Source organism: Nansenia antarctica (assembly GCF_963989245.1).
Source record: "Nansenia antarctica genome assembly, chromosome: 3".
Lineage (NCBI taxonomy): Eukaryota > Metazoa > Chordata > Actinopteri > Argentiniformes > Microstomatidae > Nansenia > Nansenia antarctica.
Genome location: NC_137688.1, coordinates 52,121,972 through 52,140,304, shown reverse-complemented (window position 1 = coordinate 52,140,304; position 18,333 = coordinate 52,121,972).

The window sequence follows — 18,333 nt, the reverse complement described above, 5'->3', positions numbered from 1 at the left end:
AGCCTTTCCGTAGAAATACATCGCTCCGTTATATATCTAATGTTACATGTTTTAAGGCTGATCTGTGCATGATAGTGCTGCATTATGTTGATCTATTTATATCGATCTATTCTTGCCAATTCCTTATTACCAGTGGAAAGGGGGAAGGCTAAAACACTTTGAATGGAATAGATAGGACTTTCCGTTCAATGGAGGAAGCATGATACTCGCGAGTTCATCTCGCTTTTCCCCCCGTTGATGTATTAAACAATCTAAGCAATCTAATCAGAGCAGTTGTTATTATGAAATATTGATGGAGAGCAGTGAGCGGATGACTGGATGTGAGCATGTATTTGACTAATGCCGATAGATTCGCGTCTTGCTCCGAAACCGGAGCTGTCGGTCGCTGACAGGATTTTACAGCGTTCCTTCAAACTATCGTAATTCATGAACTATATGCCCAATCTAAAAAATTCAAACAGTTTCTGAAAGCAGAGAAGTTGCACTTTTTGAACAGTTGACCTTTTTTAGGCTTATTACGGTAGTTCACCAACAAAAAAAAGCAGTGCTCAATGTGTCAGGAGAAATAAAAATAGAATCGTGTCGGCATTTCATGTCGGCATTTCCCTGGTTGCGAGATCTAAACTAGTCTACTAGAACTGAAAGCGGCAAGTAACAGGCACTTAATGTTACATGTTGTAAGGCTGATCTGTGCACGATAGTGCTGCATTTTGACATAATTCTTATCGCATTTCCCCCCACTGATCTGTATAGCGGGGGGACTCCTCCTACAGTCCCGGGTCGTTCCTGTATAGTGGAAAACGTCTCGTACCCGGAACTGTTCAAAAGCGTGCCGAAGCGAGCCGTGCTGACCCGGGCTGGCCCTGTAGTGGAAAAGCGCCATTTGGCTGTCAGTGAGATATTCCTTTATGCGCTGGGGCACTAGGAGGCCAGTGGTTCACATTACCCCACACTGCTATCTCTGCTCCCCGGCTTGGTTGTGTTTCTACTGAGACACTATTAACATTTTAGCTTGGTTGTGTTTCTACTGAGATACCATTAACATTAGCTTGGTTGTGTTTCTACTGAGACACCATTAACATTTTAGCGTCAGACATTAGCGTAGTGTCTGGACCCCAGACAAAATGCAGGTTAATGCTCCTCTGAGGGACTGATGGAAGCAAATATATTGTGTGTGACAATGTGGCCATTGTGCACGCTTAATTTGTGTGACTGTGAGCATCACAGTGAAACTGACCTTGTACATACACTGAGCCTGCTTGCTAGATGGCGCAAGTAAGTTGCACTTGGGACAGCTTTCTCGAACTATGCAATGAGTTTGTATCCCAGAAACTTGAAATTCAAATGTGAACATTCAGTTCCTATTTTCGGCCTGCGACATAACAGAAAGGACATTTTATTTTCTATGGCAGTCAATTTCTTTGGTAATATTTTTTGGTAAATACTCAAATTTGTTAGGGAAGTTGGTTGATGATTGGATTAGTTTAGCAATGTATAGGCTACTATTAGTATGCAAATAACTTACATGTTAAGGTAGAAAATTGGCACAATGTTAATGGCCATAGGCCACACCCTGTCATTCTGGCCTCAAGGTGGCACAATACCATGCAATTAAAAATGCTAATTTGGAAAGGCTACAACCCTCTTTGACCTCTTTGCCTCAAGGACATAACTTCCAACATGATGGGTTTTCCATTGTTTACCTGACCTAGCCTTTTGTCTTCTCCTTGCCAGATTATTCTGCTTACTTCTTGACTGCCTACTTGTGTACCGAACCATGTTTGCAAGTAAAGATTGTTCTTTATAATTAAAGATTTTTGTCTCCGAATTGTGCATTTAAGTCCTCTGCCTGAGTACCCCAGCCGTTACACAGAAAGGAGAAGACAAAAGGCTAGGTCGGGTAAACTATCGGGGAAAAAAACCAACTATCGGAGCTAAATAAAATAAAAAATAATTATCAATTAACACTAGGGAAGAATGCTGGAATGTTTGACTCAAAGTACAAAGACGAACTGGCACAGAGACAGGGTAACATACAGACTAAATACACTGGAGAGGGATGGGTGATGAGGGATAGGTGAAACCAATCAGGGCGGGGTAGACAATCACACAGGCAGGAAACACATGGGCAGGTAGTGAAGTATCTGAAACAAGAGAAGAAGAACAACTATTAATGTTATGGCTAGATATTCAAATGTGGAGACAGTGTGAAGAGCTGAACATTTTGATGTAAGATAATATCATATCATATGATGTGTATGTGGACTTAAAACTGTAGGCAGTACAGTGTCCCTGTACACTGATGATGGTCACATGACCGAAATGTTTGTCCCGCACCTTGCACTTTTTGCACCAGAGCACTTAGCACTTTTTTAAGAGCATGCTAAAATAAAGATTTTTCTCTGTCTACGGAGTTTTCCTTAAAGTTTATGCAGTGTGCGAGTTCCTCTACACTTACTGTCTCATTTTTTTTTTTACTACCGCACCTGCAACCAATCATTGGTAGAGAAAAGGGACAAGGCGCAACAGTTTTCCCTGGACTCTATTGCATCTCCATAATAGAAAGTGGCATCTCCAGCAGGAGGGAGTTACAATTACCTTACCCATATCTATACCTCCGGGAAAATAAATGTGTGCAGGGAACCTACAGTATTTGTGACTGCCACTTCAGCATATTTCACTTGAAGAGACTATCCATATTGAAATCTCCTGACAATAGTTCTTCTCATTGCTTTAAAGATAATTTGTTATTCATGCATGTCACCTTTGACCTCCTGCTGCCAGTTTGACATTCAGATGTCACTTTTAAGTCAAATAGTTTTTCTCCTTGAAAATCCTTGAAAAAACCATTGGTGGAAACAGTAGGCTTAGTCCAAGCTTTAGGTTCCCTGAAGGCCATCTCACAAGCATTGTCCTCCAGTTACCAGTGGGTCATGACCATGATGAGAGAGGTCAGAGTGCAATTAACAGCCAGGCAAAGTCACGCAAGGAATACAAAAAAAGACAGACGCTCTGGTAAGATCAGCATGTTAAATGTTCAACAAGAGGAGATTACACACTGGACAAGGTATACACCAATATCAAGCTTGCCTACAAAGCCAGACCGCTAGCTCATCTAGGCATGTCTGACCACGTGTCCATCCTCCTGATCCCAGCCTACACTCCCATGAGGAAAAGTGCTCCCATCACCACTAAGACTGTCAGAACCTGGCCAGCAGGGTCCGCTCCACTGCAGATCTGCCTGAATGACACCTCATGGCAGGAATATGAGCATGAGGACCTGGAACAGTTCACGTCGTCGGTTCTGAACCACATAGTGAACTGCACCAACTCAGCCACCGTGGACAAACGTGTCCGGGTCTACCCCAACACGAAGCCATGGATGACTGAGAAGGTCCGACAACTGCTCAAGGAGAGGAACAACGCCTTCTCAGCGAAGGACAAACTGCTGTACAACACCAACAGGGCTAACCTAAACCATGGCATCCGGGAGGCCAAGGCAGACCACAGAGAGAAGATTGAGGAATGCTTCCTGAGCAACGACTCCAGGCGGGTGTGGCAGGGGGTTCAGCACATGACAAACTTCAGAGCCAACAGGCTCACAGCCGCTGAGGGCGACCCCCTGCTGGCGGAAGAGCTGAACTCCTTCTACGCCCGGTTAGACGAGGGGCGAACGGAGGTAACCACAACACAAACACCACTCTCTCCAGCTCTCAGCAGCCTCACCCTCACAGAGCATGAAGTGAGACGCGTGCTGAAGGCGGTGGACCCCAGAAAAGCCTCAGGGCCGGATGGCGTCCTGGGACGGGTGCTGAGGGACTGCGCCGACCAGCTGGCCGGGGTTTTCACCAACATCTTCAACCAGTCCCTGTCCCAGGCCACCATCCCACCCTGCCTGAAAACCTCAACAATCATCCCAGTCCCAAAGAAAAGCACGGTGAGCTGCCTAAACGACTACCGCCCGGTGGCACTCACACCAATCATCATGAAGTGCTTCGAGAAACTGGTCCGGGCCCACATAGTCACACGCCTCCCGCCCAACCTGGATCCATACCAGTTCGCCTACAGAGCCCACAGGTCCACAGAGGACGCCATCGCGACGACTCTCCACTCCACTCTATCATACCTAGAGAGGGGGAACAGCTACGCGAGACTGCTCTTTGTGGACTTCAGCTCTGCTTTCAACACTATCCTTCCAGACAGGCTAGTGACCAAACTACTAGACCTGGGACTATCACACTCTATCTGTGCATGGATCAAGGACTTCCTGTCTGACCGCCCCCAGAGGGTGCGGGTGGGCTCCCACACCTCCACAGCCCTGAGACTCAGCACTGGGTCCCCCCAGGGCTGCGTGCTAAGCCCCATCCTCTACAACCTCTACACCTACGACTTCACCCCCGTCCACCCCAGCAACTCCATCATAAAGTTTGCAGACGACACCACCGTGGTGGGCTGCATCTCGGGGGGGGGACGAGGCGGCGTACAGGGATGAGGTGGAGCAGCTGGGCAAGCTGTGCAAGGTTAACAACCTGCTGCTGAAGCAGTCAAAGACCCAGGAAATCATCGTGGACTTCAGGAGGAAAAAATCTGAGGTCCAGCCCCTGCTCGTCGATGGAGGGAGCGTGAAGAGAGTCCCAACTCTCCGATTCCTGGGGGTGCACATACAGGACGACCTGTCCTGGAGGACCAACACAGCAGCCATCATCAAGAAGGCACAACAGCGGCTCTATTTCCTGAGAGTCCTCAGGAAATACCACCTCAGACAGGAGCTGCTTGTGACCTTCTACCGCTGCACAGTGGAGAGCATCCTCACCTACTGCATCTGCGTGTGGTTCTCCAGCTGCACAGCCGCAGAGAGGAAAGCGCTACAGAGAGTCGTGAGATCGGCCCAGAAGATCATCGGCGCCCCCCTCCCCTCTCTGGAAGAGCTGTACAACACACGCTGCCTCAGGAAGGCCTCCAAGATCTCCAGGGACCCATCCCACCCTGGGAACGAACACTTTGTTCGGCTGCCCTCAGGCAGGCGGTTCAGGACCATGTCCGTAAGGACAAATAGACTGAAGCTCAGCTTCTACCCTAGGACCATTCAGGCCCTGAACACAGCAAAGACCTAGGTTCTAGGCCCTGGACAATCTAGACAATTTGATGGCAGCTACTAGATTGTAATCATAAGTGCAATATTGAAATACAACTGTGAACATTTCAAACCTGCAAACTGCGACACTTTAAATGAATGTGCAATAATACTATGTGCAATATGACAACCCTTGTGTACATAAGGTTCAGAGATAGGAAATGTTAGGATATTTATAGCATAGCATAGAGTACAGCACAGTGTTTTATTGTATAGTATAGTAGTATCCGCTTGTTAAGTCTGACGTCAAAAGTGACGTTTAGCCATTTCCGAGTCCAAACCAGAAATTCCCCGCACCAGAGTACCTATGAACTACAGCGGTAGAATGACAGTTTAATCGTTTTTTAGACTCAGATCTATTCATACAACAAGGGACACAGCACTTTCCGTTTTCTCCATATTGTCAGGGTATTTGAGCCTCGGAAAAGCGCTATATAAATATAATTAATTATTATTATTATTTCGGCATTTCGAAGACAGCGCCTCAGCCAACGTTGGACCCGGAAACACGTCACGACTTAACAAGCGGATAGTATATAGTGGATAGTGTATATAGCCTTTATTTATGTAAACCAGCTCTTTTCCCTTCTTGTTTTTAGTAAAAATTAATAATTCCAGTAAAAATTAATAATTCCAAGCACCAGGGGAGCCCCCCCTCCTAAATTTCGTTGTATGGTACCTGTACTGTATTAATGACAATAAAGACCATTCATTCATTAATTCATTCATTCAAGATTTGAAAGGGTTGAATTCCACATAGTTTGTCTTAGCTTCCAAAATCACCAACCATGGTGACAAGGGCATGAGTGTTATGAGTATAACATGACTATAATAGAATGTGCATACATAACAGTAGACATTTTCTCTTAAAGCAACAAATTAAGAGGCATCAACCCACAGATGACTGCATCATGCATACTAATGCTAGGTTGCTAGAATGATTAGTCTTTCCTTGAAAAGTGCTTGTTTTTCCCCCGGCAACTTATAGGAAGGATGCTTAATAGATGTTATAGAAATGACAGCCTCCTCTTCATTAAAGCCCAGTTCTGTTGAGGAAAAGATGATATGCCTCCACATAACATTAGAATTCCAAACTATTTGGAGAGGGAAGTTAAAAACGTTTCCATATCATTGTTTTGGTGCTTCTCTTGATGTCTGTTTAATCTATTCCTCTCAAGAAAGAAAGAAATGTATTTTCCGGGGCTTAAGTAAATGTCTCTATTGTCAACGAACTCAGTTGAACACCTTCATGCTGTCAGAGTGTCAGCCATCACCCAGACATAGGAGCAATACACATTATCTGACATGCCCTCCCGTGTCCCCTCACAGAGGGGTGACATCTGTCACTCTGACACTGCTCTATCTCATAAATCTGTGCTTAATTAGTGCCTAATAGATGCATTTTTCAGACTCTACAGTAGCAGCATGCCCACTGATAGGTTGTGATTAATCTGACTCAAATTGTTGATTGTTTTCAGTGTGGAGGGGAAACCTCTTAACAAGTGTATTGCTGTTACTTATTCTTATTTACATTGTTAGATTTTACTTTGCTACAGAATGTTCATGTCAGTTAATGAGAAAAAACTACTAAAGCTTTGGAAAAAAGCTCTTTCATTTCATATCTACATATCTTTAATTGTTCATATTCAGTACTATATACACATGCAATAGGTGTGTATGTGAGAAAGCTCAGTAAAAGAATGACCCTCTACTGTCTTCACACACTTCCATTCAATGTTTTATGTGTGATGTGTTTTGAAGGTAAAAGACATAAATGCTTAAAACATCATAAAACTGTCCTTTATGGTGTCATAAGCATTTGCAAAGTAAGGGTGGTGATAGGGGGGCGGCGGAATGGCACCCAGGTCCAGAGACTTAATTAAACTGGTTGTAAAACTTGTGCCAGGTGGAATCTGGGTAATGTATTCGCAACGAACTGTAAATCATCATGGATTCTTTATTGATTCCTCCCACTGAAGCACTAAAATATCTTCTCCCCTTCACTTACTGTGATGAGAATGAATTAGAGAGCTAACCAAAAAGCTTGGATAAGAATCCAGCCATGCAGCACATCCACAGATCCAGGGTAATGGTGAGAGAAAGTTACAATAGATACAGCAGATCTGTCCAAGATTCTGGAGTTCATCTGTAAAATCACCTTTAGGAATATCCCTGAAAATCCCTAACCTACCCTCAATTACAATTTACCCTCCAATTACAACAACAACAACAACAACAACAACAACAGTAAATTAACACATGAAATGTTATGGTATTATGGTAAATTCACAAAACATGATGTACTATCCTGCAATTACAAGAATGTACTGACAGCAGGAACAGTTACACAAATAGAGATCTGGACACTACAAAGGACTCTAAACCAACTTGTCAATTCAGTTATCCACACCAATCGATAATGCCATTTAGAAACAATTTTGAGATTATCTCAATGAATGGTTGAATTGGTAATAATTTAAAGACCTAATCTTTTCTATTATGGAACACAGAGGAATAAGTGTAATAGTGTCAGCATATCCTGCCCTACTATGAATTATAGGTGAAAACAATCTCTTCATTATCAAAGCATTTTCAACAATGTCCTATTTGACCACAGTGCTTCTAAACAAATTACCAGGTTTCCTATTTGCATAATTTGTACCTTTCTTTCTGATGAATTTCAAAACCAAGGATTGGGGCAGAGTGAGGAATCAGTCCTTGTCATGTTGTTTCAGACATCAAACCTGGACACAAGACAAGCTAGTCATCGATCAGCTTTAGTATCATTCAATAAGTGGCCATGGACTTAAACAACTTCAACAAAACGATAAAAGGTTGTTTGTGATTCATTGCTCCATGTAGAGATTCATCGCTCCATGTAGTTTCTCCTAGAAGGCACATTTGGATCTTTTTACTGCAAGATATACTGTGTGAATACAGTATTTGACACAGAAACACATTTAAAATGCTGTTTTGGTCTTGATGAAAGAAAAACAAGTCCCCTTAGTCCCTTGAGGTCTCAGATACAATACTGGGGATGGAGCAGTGTTAATTTTGTCAATTTTGTCAATGAATTCTAAGAAGAAGAAAAAACAAAAAACATTTGTCAAACACCTACTCTCCCTTGGCAAAAGACTAGACGATAACTGACTAAATAGACGAAGAACAAAACTAAACAAACAGTTAGTTGACTAAAACGAGACAAGAATATTTGTGTTGTTCGAGAGACAGGTGTGCTTGGTCCTATCAAAGCAAGAATAAACATTAGCAGAATTGTAAGACTTTCCCATTGCAGTGTTGCAGTGCTGTTATTGGTGGGAAATTAATACTATGCCAGGTCGTTTGCAAGTCATGACCACCCCATCTCTGGCCAGCAAGCTTTCTGGAGAGCTTGCTCCCAGCAGAAGCTACTTTGCTCATCATGTCGATTTAAACAAGACCGAATGCAAAATTCACCATCTCATGAGAATCATCTGGGAGGAAGAAAATGTCCCGTCGGATTGGAGAGATGGCAACATTGTGAAGATTCCTAAGAAAGGGGACCTTAGGGAGTGCAAAAACTACAGAGGAATAATGCTGTTTTTAACACCAGGGAAGGTGCTTAACCACATTCTACTGGAGAGACTTAAGAAGGTGGTTGATGAGAAAACCAGGCTGGCTTCAAGAATAATAGATCATGTGGAGACCAAATAGCCACCCTCAGGATTATCATTGAGCAACCCATCGAATGGAACTCTCCTGTCTTTCTCAATTTCATAGATTTTGAAAGGGCTTTTGACAGTGTGCATCAGGAGATGCTGTGGAAATTGATGGCGCACTATGGCATCCCACCAAAGTTCATCAGCATCATCAAGAGCACCTACCAAGGGATGCAATGCCATGTTCTCCATGAAGGACGCATATCAGAGGCCTGACTGGGGTGCGGCAGGGATGCTTGTTTTCGCCCTTCCTCTTCCTCCTCTGGATAGACTGGACTATGAAACAAGTAACCAGCAACAGCCTAACTGATATACAGTGGAGCCTGACCAAACAGCTAGAAGATCTGGATTTTGCTGATGATTTGGCACTACTATGACAGCAACAGATGCAGAGGAAAAATCGAACAAACTAGAGATAACAGCTGCTTCACTCAGGCTCAAAATCAACTCATCAAAAACCAGTGGTGTGCCGTCAGGGCCAGCAAGGCCTTCTCTGCTGGCCTAAACATCATCAGAATATACATTTTATTTTAATATATTTTTTCCACAAATATGTATTAATGATTCCCCATAGTTAGGGATGCTCCGATCTGGATTTTTGGGGCCGATACCGATCACCGATTTGTTTCCTCAAGATCAACCGATACCGATACCGATACCGATTTTTAAAAAAATACATAACTGACTGGATAGCCTAAATATTTTTTGCTTTTTAGACAAAAGTTTTGATCCATTAGGCATCAAGCAAACGCAGACCCATTTTTATGGCATAGTAAAGGTCTGGCCTATCACCCAGTTAGGGCCTGAAGCCCAAGTCAGTCGATATGGCTGTATAAAAGACATAATAAACGTGGCCTTCATGGTTTACATACTGTTACGTCCTCCTATGTTTTCTGTTCAGTTATCTGTCTTCCCCAGGAGAAAAAAAAAAAAAAAAAAAAAAAAAATCGGTTTTTGCGATCGGCCATTTTTGCCGATCACCGATCGAGTCATTTGGAGTGAAATCGGCCGATTTAAATCGGTGGCCGATAAATCGGAGCATCCCTACCCATAGTCTATTCTCTTCATTTCATAGCTTTCCTCTTGGTTGCGCTGCTTCCAGTCTCCGATTGAGATTTGGAGGGCTGGCCTTTATGTTAGAGCTTTTATCCAATCAAAATGTGTTGCCAGGGGGCTCCAAAATCTGCCCGCCTGCACAATAAACCGTGCCGCGGATACGACCTGTAACTTAACGTTGATCGAGAAAACCTGTGGCGTTCCTAGTGGAAACCTACGTAGATTTCGAGTTGGTGAGCAATAGCAACAACGGCGCCTGCTGTAAGGCTCAATGATGTCAGCACCCAGCACGTCTTTTGATTGGATACGCACTATTGATACGCACTATTGATATTCACTATTGAGATGCGTAACTATGCCGGTAGATGTGGGATTTTTTAACACCTTTGGGGACACGCGAGTGGATTTACAGCTCAACGAACAAGTGTCACCCTTTCGTTGACTGATCGATAATACTGATCGATTGTGTCCTGTTTTTGGGTAAACAATAACTTTCATTTAGGGGACACGATGAAAGCCAGATTTACATTACCACCTGTCCACAAACAAAGTGTTTACTGGGACGTCAGGCAAAATACAAAACGACCTGATTTTTGCTATTGCTGAAGTGATGGGAGAAGAGATCAAAATGGAGATTAAAAAGGCACCCTTTGTCGCTATTATGGTGGACGAGACGACAGACGTGGGTAATGTAGCGATCTTAAATATGTTAGTTTAACACTCTTCATTGTAAATGCGGATTTAATATAACTCTGTTGTACTTGTCTGACTATGTTAAGGTGATGCAACGCCCGGTTATACTGTGTTTCTGTCTAGTTTCTAGAGCCATGGCGTCATAACGATGGTATTAAGAGGTAGAATAATTCAGGTAGGAATGTGTCGGACATCACTGAAGGCCTAGGTGTGAAATGCACCGCCCGCCACTGTCAAAAACCAAAGTAATGCGAATCAACAAAAACAACACACCAATAATCAAGGACCAAAACCAACTAGAGCATGTAGTTAGTTTCATGGGAGTAAATTACTATGGACGGAGGATCGGAGTAGGATGTCAAAGCCAGAATTGGAAAAGCAAGGACAACATTAACATCTTAAACACAATCTGGAAAACAAAAAAACCTATCACTCAAGACCAAACTAAAAATCTTCAACTCAAATAACATGGAACCCACAAGGTAGGAGGAAGGCCTTGAACCACCTGGAGAAGATCCACAGAACAGGAGATGAAGGCAGAAGGGCTGTCATGGCAACAACTGGATTGGAAAGCACAAGACCGGAGAGGATGGAGGGGTTTCATTGATGGCCTATGTTCCCTAGGGAATTTCAAAAAGTAAAGTAAGTAAGAATGCACAATTTCCATATAAGAAGAAAGCTTTTGCCCCCACAAACTGAAGGGGGAAAGACACAACCAATCTCAAGACAGTCAGTAAATCTTTTACTTTTACGTTTAAAAGACGTTTGAGAGGGGAGGATTGATCAAGGCGATTCCCAGAATCTGATCTACAAATCATGTGAAATAAGTAGCAATCAGGGGTGGTCTACCTCAATGCTGCTACTGCAGAAGACACAAGTGCTGCCAAAAGCCACAACTAGGTGGTGACAAGATTGGTTTGTCTTATCAGCTTGCCTTATCAGATAGATTGAATTACAGAGATAAAGAGTGGAAATATCAGGTCATTTTAACAAGGACCAAGCAATGGGACAAACTCCTATCTACTTTTTTTATTTTCATCATTGCACAAGCTCTCTCTTCAATCATGTGAAATACGTTCAAAATGAACTTGTGGTGCCAGAGTGGAAATTTAATGACACAAACTATGCTCTTTGCTTTGTAGCCTATACATGGCCTATACCACTATACATCCATAGAGGAGTCAACTGAGAAACATTATCTCTATGAGTTAATTGATATGCAATTTCAAGGACACATTGCCACATACAGTATAATCCATGTCTGATATCATGTTATGAAGTATCCATAAACTAATCTTCACATAATTCATCAGGCGGCAATATCTGTAAACACTGAAAGGGGTCTATAACACATTGTAAGCATATCCATTAGAATTGCTCAACTATGCCTCATGGAGCCTGTGCATTTTGCATAGGGCCCAAAAGTGACTTTTTTTTCTGGACATTTAGTTCCACCTTCACCTTCCCTCACCATTTGTTAACAGTGGCCAGGGTGCTAAGTCTCAAACGACCTGAGCTTTATGTGGGGTGAAGTGGTGCGCCAGAGGTTGGCAATGACATTATGATCTTTAAAAAATGTCTGCACAAATACTGCACAAGATAATAAAATTATTTCTTATATGTTTTAATGTAAAATCTGCATTTCAACGTACTATGAGAACTGTAACAAACAGACCTATATCATTATGTGGTTTATTACCTTGTTGGTTATGAATCAAAGAATCAATTCTGAGTTTAAGACGATTTAATTAAAGGACAAAATACAAGATATGAGAGCTGGATTCTGGTCTGCTGGTCGGCTGGGGTGGGGTGAATGAGAGAGAGATCTGCCCCTGTGCTGCCCTCTTTATGTCCTTTTCTTATGCAAATATTTACAACAGTGATCCTATCACCTTCACTGTAGGGATGGTCAAGATGTGAAAGGGGAGAGCCCAATATGATGTCACCTGGCCCTAAGTCAGGGGGCAGGTCACAGACCACCAGAGCCATTCCACAACACTCCCCCACAGCATACATACAGGCCCATTATTATACAATCCATGCATCTGTGTGTGTTTAAGTAGAGATATACTACATATTCCCCCCCCGGAACACCCAGACGAAATTAAACGACCACAAAACAAAAACAAAAACACAAAACCCCACATACTGCAGCTAAGAAACCAAAAAACACAAACAACAACAGACAGAAAAACTACACCAACACACAACACAAGAAACCTAATAACACAGACCAACCCAGCACCATTACCAGCAACCAAAGATAACATACAAACCAAATATAAAACAATCAACAATAAAAAAAATCCTAGAAATAACAATCAAAATTAATCTAAACACAGTACATCATACACATTTCAACACAAAAACTTCCAACGACCGACGTCTTCTTGTTTCTTGCATCTTCAGGGTCAGAGGTTACTAGCACTTGAACCCAGTTGGAGAACAACCTTTACCGCTGTCTCAGATTGATAACCTTTCCATAGTCAGGAGCTTTTTCTTCGTTGCGCTAGGAACAGAACTTCTTTCCTATCTTTGCATAACCACCACATCACTTCTCAACTGACATCAATCACATACGATATAGAAATAAACAAACAATACACAAATAATGACATTCAGTTATCATAACACATAATTCCCCAACAGTAAGCACAGGACAAAGGGAAAGCATGAATGCATAGATCTTCACCTCAGATGAGGACTAGTCTTCTGAAAAGTTCATCAACGTGGACTGAGTGACTGATTTTCCAAAAACAGTCAATGAGGCCCTGTCTCCTAAGAAAGTCAAAAATCATGTCTGCTATAATAGGTGCTCCTATCTTAGCAAAATAAGTTTCCCATGCCCCTAAGACTGTTTCCAGCCATGCTATCATCTGCTGTCCATTCCCGTCATTCCCTTTGATCTGCTGCTTCACTACCCTATGCATAGTCTTTAATCTCTTCCTAACTGGTCGTCGTCCGTCAGTGTCATTCAGGTTCAGGCAGTTGTCTGGTCCCCTCCCACGCTGATCAAGGTCTGGGGAGTCGCCCTCAGCATCATCTGAAGCATGATGCAGGCACTCGCCAGCATCCCCAGTAGCACAGGTGTCCAGGCTTTGGACACTCCCAGGCAGGACCTCCAGACTGTCAACACTCTCTGCTTCGTTGGTTTCTGGTTCATTGGCATCTGGACAGCTTTCCACTGTCCCCTCGGTTTCAGGCATTGCCGGTAATGTCACTGGCTGTAACTCTGGCATTGCCACTGGCTCTGGCAACACCACAGCATCTCGTCGTAGCCCCTCCTTCTCAGGTTCTCTGGGAACCTCGGCACCTGTTGGCACAACATCCTGCCTACTCTGTACATCCACCCCCCTGTCCACCACCCGTGGCCCTATTGGGGTAGGGATATGCCCAGACACCACTGGTGTACACACTCTGATGTTGTTCCTCCAACATACCCCACATTGACCTAAAGCATGGTCAATCTGTTCCATCAAATATGGACTCCAAAACCCATATTCCTTGGTGATCTTGCGTCTTACCTCCCCCCTAGCCACATGTGCTAATCCATGAGCTTCCCGTATTAACATGCCTAATAAATCTGAGGGTGCTACAACCAACCCCTCATGATTCCTCCATAGACCTGTGTCATCCTGACTTGCCCCCCTTGCTAGCCAAACGTTCTTGTCTAGCGTAGTTGCTCTACCCTGTAATATCAGCAAATCTTCAAGTGTGACCATGCCCTGTAATTGCATTTCATGTGCGACCAGAAGAACTTTACCTGCCTTGTCTGCTCCTGTAATGGCTTTGGCTGCATCATCTGCAGCCCTGTTACCTTGTGTGACATGTGATGAGTCAGACCTGTGTGCGGCACACTTCACTATGGCTAATTCCTTTGACTTCATCATGGCCTGTAACAGCTTCATGATTTGTGCGTGGTGCTGTATAGGCGAACCATCAGTTCTCTTAAAACCCCGCCCCCTCCATACAGCTCCATTAAAATGACAAACATTATGTGCATAAGCAGAGTCGGTGTACACTGTCACTCTCCGTCCGGTTCCCAAGCTGCATGCTTCTGTGAGGGCAATCAACTCAGCCAACTGAGCTGAGCAAGGCTGAGGAACTGCCTCAGCCTGTTCCACAATAAACTTTGAATTTTGTGCTTTAACTAAGGAATACCCAGCGCACAAAGTTTCTCCTACCCGGTAACAAGACCCATCAACCCAATATTCTATATCAGCTCCCTTTAAAGGCAAAGCTTGTAGGTCTGTTCTATGCTTAAACACTCTGGCTGTCGATGGAATCTGAGTCAACAGCACATGAGGAACTTCAGTTGGGTAGCTGACGACCACATCATTAACAGCAGGTAGGTCATGTACCAGACGATGTGAACCATCAGGTTTCTTCACTGGCAGAAGAGGTGTGTTACTTAACGGATTTGCCCACGGGTCTGCTGGCACATTCTGCATAATTTCCTCTCTGAGGTCTCTTTCCGCTTGTACAGGAAGGATTGGCTTGTTCATTAGCTTCACAGTGTGTGGATGTCCCATTCCTTGAGCAGAGATCATCAGTTTTGTAAACTGTCCATCACTGCTCCTCCAGATAGCAGGGTTTTCTTTTGTTGTTACAAATCTGGCTCTCTCTGAGTCTGCCATCATTGCCCCTAAATGCTTCTGCTCATAGTGTTCAGATATCATAAGTGTCACATGTGGGATGCTACCCTCAACCTTATGCTCCTGATCTAGATAAGTGTCACTGTTTATCTTCATAGCCACTCCCTGAGGGCCTAGGATTATACAACTTGTGCTAAGCTGTACCTGTTTTGGCTGATGCTTCAGCCACTCATCTGGGTTTGCGTAGACCTGCAGCTTTTCTAAAATACTGGAGTGTACAATGCAATGTGTCAGTAGGCCTTCTGGCCCCTGACATGTTTGCCAGGATGTAATTGTCCCACATCCTTGCTGGTTCCATTAGGTCTGGGCTAAGCCCTCCCACCCAATACACCATGGATGCGTTGTTGTCCTTCATGACAGACAGCTGTCTGTTTTCTGATGGCACCGTCACCTGACAGCCGTCAGGTGTGCATTTCACTGTACAGTTCAATTGGCATAGAGCATCTCTCCCTAGCAGCCCTATTGGTGTGTGTTCTGACACAAGTATTGACAGAGTTGCTCTCTGTCCCTTGTACTCTAAGTCTACAAGCTCAGTTGTAGGAATCAGCTGTTTAATTCCCTCAAATCCGATTGTCTTCACATATTTTCCAGACATAGGAAGGTGCGTGGCGTCTTCAGGCTTCTTTGTCACCACCAGCTGGCACCTCCCACTCGGATCTTCTGGGCACCCCTATAGGCCAGCTGCTGGGTCTCCGTAGAGGTTCATCCCTCCTGGAGCAGGTGTAGCAGGAGGCCAATATCCTCCTCCTTGGCTCCCCCCTGCGCCCCCTTGGGGCCTGTTGTAGCAGGTACGGGCTAGATGTCCATTCTGGCCGCATTGGTAACATGGTCCTAGAATCTTCCTCCCTGCTGCTGTCCATCCCCCTGGTGGTGGTCCTTGGCCAGGCTGTGTGTATGGCTGGTATGGAACCGCTTGCACCCCTGGTGGCCCCTGTGGGTATGGCTGGTAAGTAGCAGGATACCCCCCTTGTGGCCCCTGTGAGTAGGACTGGTAAGTAGCAGTCTGCACTCCAGGTGGCTGTTGCTGTGGCTGAGATGGGACCTGTAGAGCTAAAGCCTGCACTCCCTCTATGTTCCTCTTGCTTTCAGTCAATTGCACATGAGTCAATATTCTGAGTGACTCTTCGTCTTGTGTCTTCTGTACCTGAATCTTCTTTCGATATAATTCCACTTGATGCGCTACGTGATCTATATAAACAGCCTTGTTCATGTGTCGTAGCCCCACCACTTCTGCTAGCTTATCCTTAACTGGGGTAGGAAGACCTTCTTGTATTTTTTCCCTGATCATGGCTTTTTCTAACGGATTATCTTCAGCGTCCTTCCCTGTCACACTTCTCCATTGAGTATGCACACGGGCAACAAATCCTCTGGGGTTCTCATCTTCCCCTAGTGGCTTCACAATGATATTGTCTGGGTGAACGTGAGTAGGGTAAGTCTCTCTGATTGCCTTCCACAGCCTGCCTCTGTTTGCTGCGAAGAGCTCTGGGTCATAGACTGATGTGTTGATATATTTATGAAGTCCTGCCTTCATCAATATTTCCTGCATTGTATCCAATCCTGCAATAAAAGCTAAGAGTCTTTTCAGGTCTCCCATCGCTGCTTGCGTTCCTGTCAGTCTCACGTCTACCTCTGTTGTCCACGGGTGGCCACCATCCTCCAGGACTGGGAGCTTTTCTATCACTTCAGACAGATCTGTATGATTCCAAGGATGATATTCTATCTTGTTACCCCGAATCAGCACCGGACAGTTCTTTAATGTATTTGATGACATTCGATGACAATCTTCCTCTTCCTCCCTTTCCCGTTGCTCCTTCAGCCGTCTGTGGTGTCTTTCTTCCTCTCTTTCCGCTTTCTCTTGGCGTTTCCTCCCACCTTTCTTTTCGGCTGTGGCTATCATCTTCCTGACCTGAGCGTTGTAGCCTTCATCTGCATTGTCGTCATCACTTGAGTCTTCACTGCCATCTTCGCTGTCATCTTCCTTGTCACTCTTGTCCTCCCCTTTTCCCCTTGGCTCCTTCTTCTTCTTCTGGGAATTGTCCTCCAGTGCCTTAGCATATGGAGGGGGACTGGAGACTGGACACATGTTTGTGAATGGAATGTTCAATTTCTCCTCAAGTGTTTTGGCCAATTCATTTTTCTTTTCTGTGCTGTTTTCTCATTCCAAGCTAATGCTATTTTCTGCCCCTCTACCTTAAATAGCTTTAAAATAGCTAACTCTAACCTGCGTTTTTCTGATCTATTCTTTGCCTTTTTCTGGTTTGCTTTATAGGTTTTAATAAGTACCTCTAAAGTTGCAATAACTCGTAAGTCGAAGGTGCCCTCTTTCGGCCACGGCTGTTCAATGTCTGCCCAACGACTATTCCATTTCGTTGACATTTTGCTAATTACCTTAACAAGAGGATTCATTTTTTCTACTATAGCCATAGGGGATAAAGTAGCCAATATTCCTCTATGTTCACTAATATCTTTTAACATCTTACTTGAATCTGCCCCCATCTTAAGCTGATTGATTTCTACTGCTCAATATGCTGAAAATATTCTAAATGAGATAAGGTGTACTTTTCTTACAACCCACCTTCCTTATTGCCTCGTTTGCTAAACAAATGCTAGTCCAATTTAACTGTGTCAACTGTCCACACAGAACACTACAATTCAGAACAACGGATTTGCCCCTTATGTATGTCAGTGTAGTATTAACTTAAATCTAATCTCTGTGTAAGTACTTTATACTTAAATGTTTTTCCTAATTGTTTATGAATATATGTCACTTAATTACTAATTCAATACTAATTACAGTTCTGGTCAACACAATTATTAAACTACAAAGGCTGGTCAACACCTAAGTATTCACTGATCTACAAAAACCCTTTTACTGCTCAACTATCAAATATGTACTATTCTGCTATTCCTTAATCAAAAGCTGTGGAAATGACCTAACTAAAATAAAAGATGTAAATTACAAATATTAATTACAACCTGTAGAATAAATCAACTGTTAAGTGAAAGGAATGAATGATTAGTTAGAATTATTCATTATATAATCATATACATTGATTTAATACCTGTGAAGTCAATTAGCTGTTATCAAAATATCAAA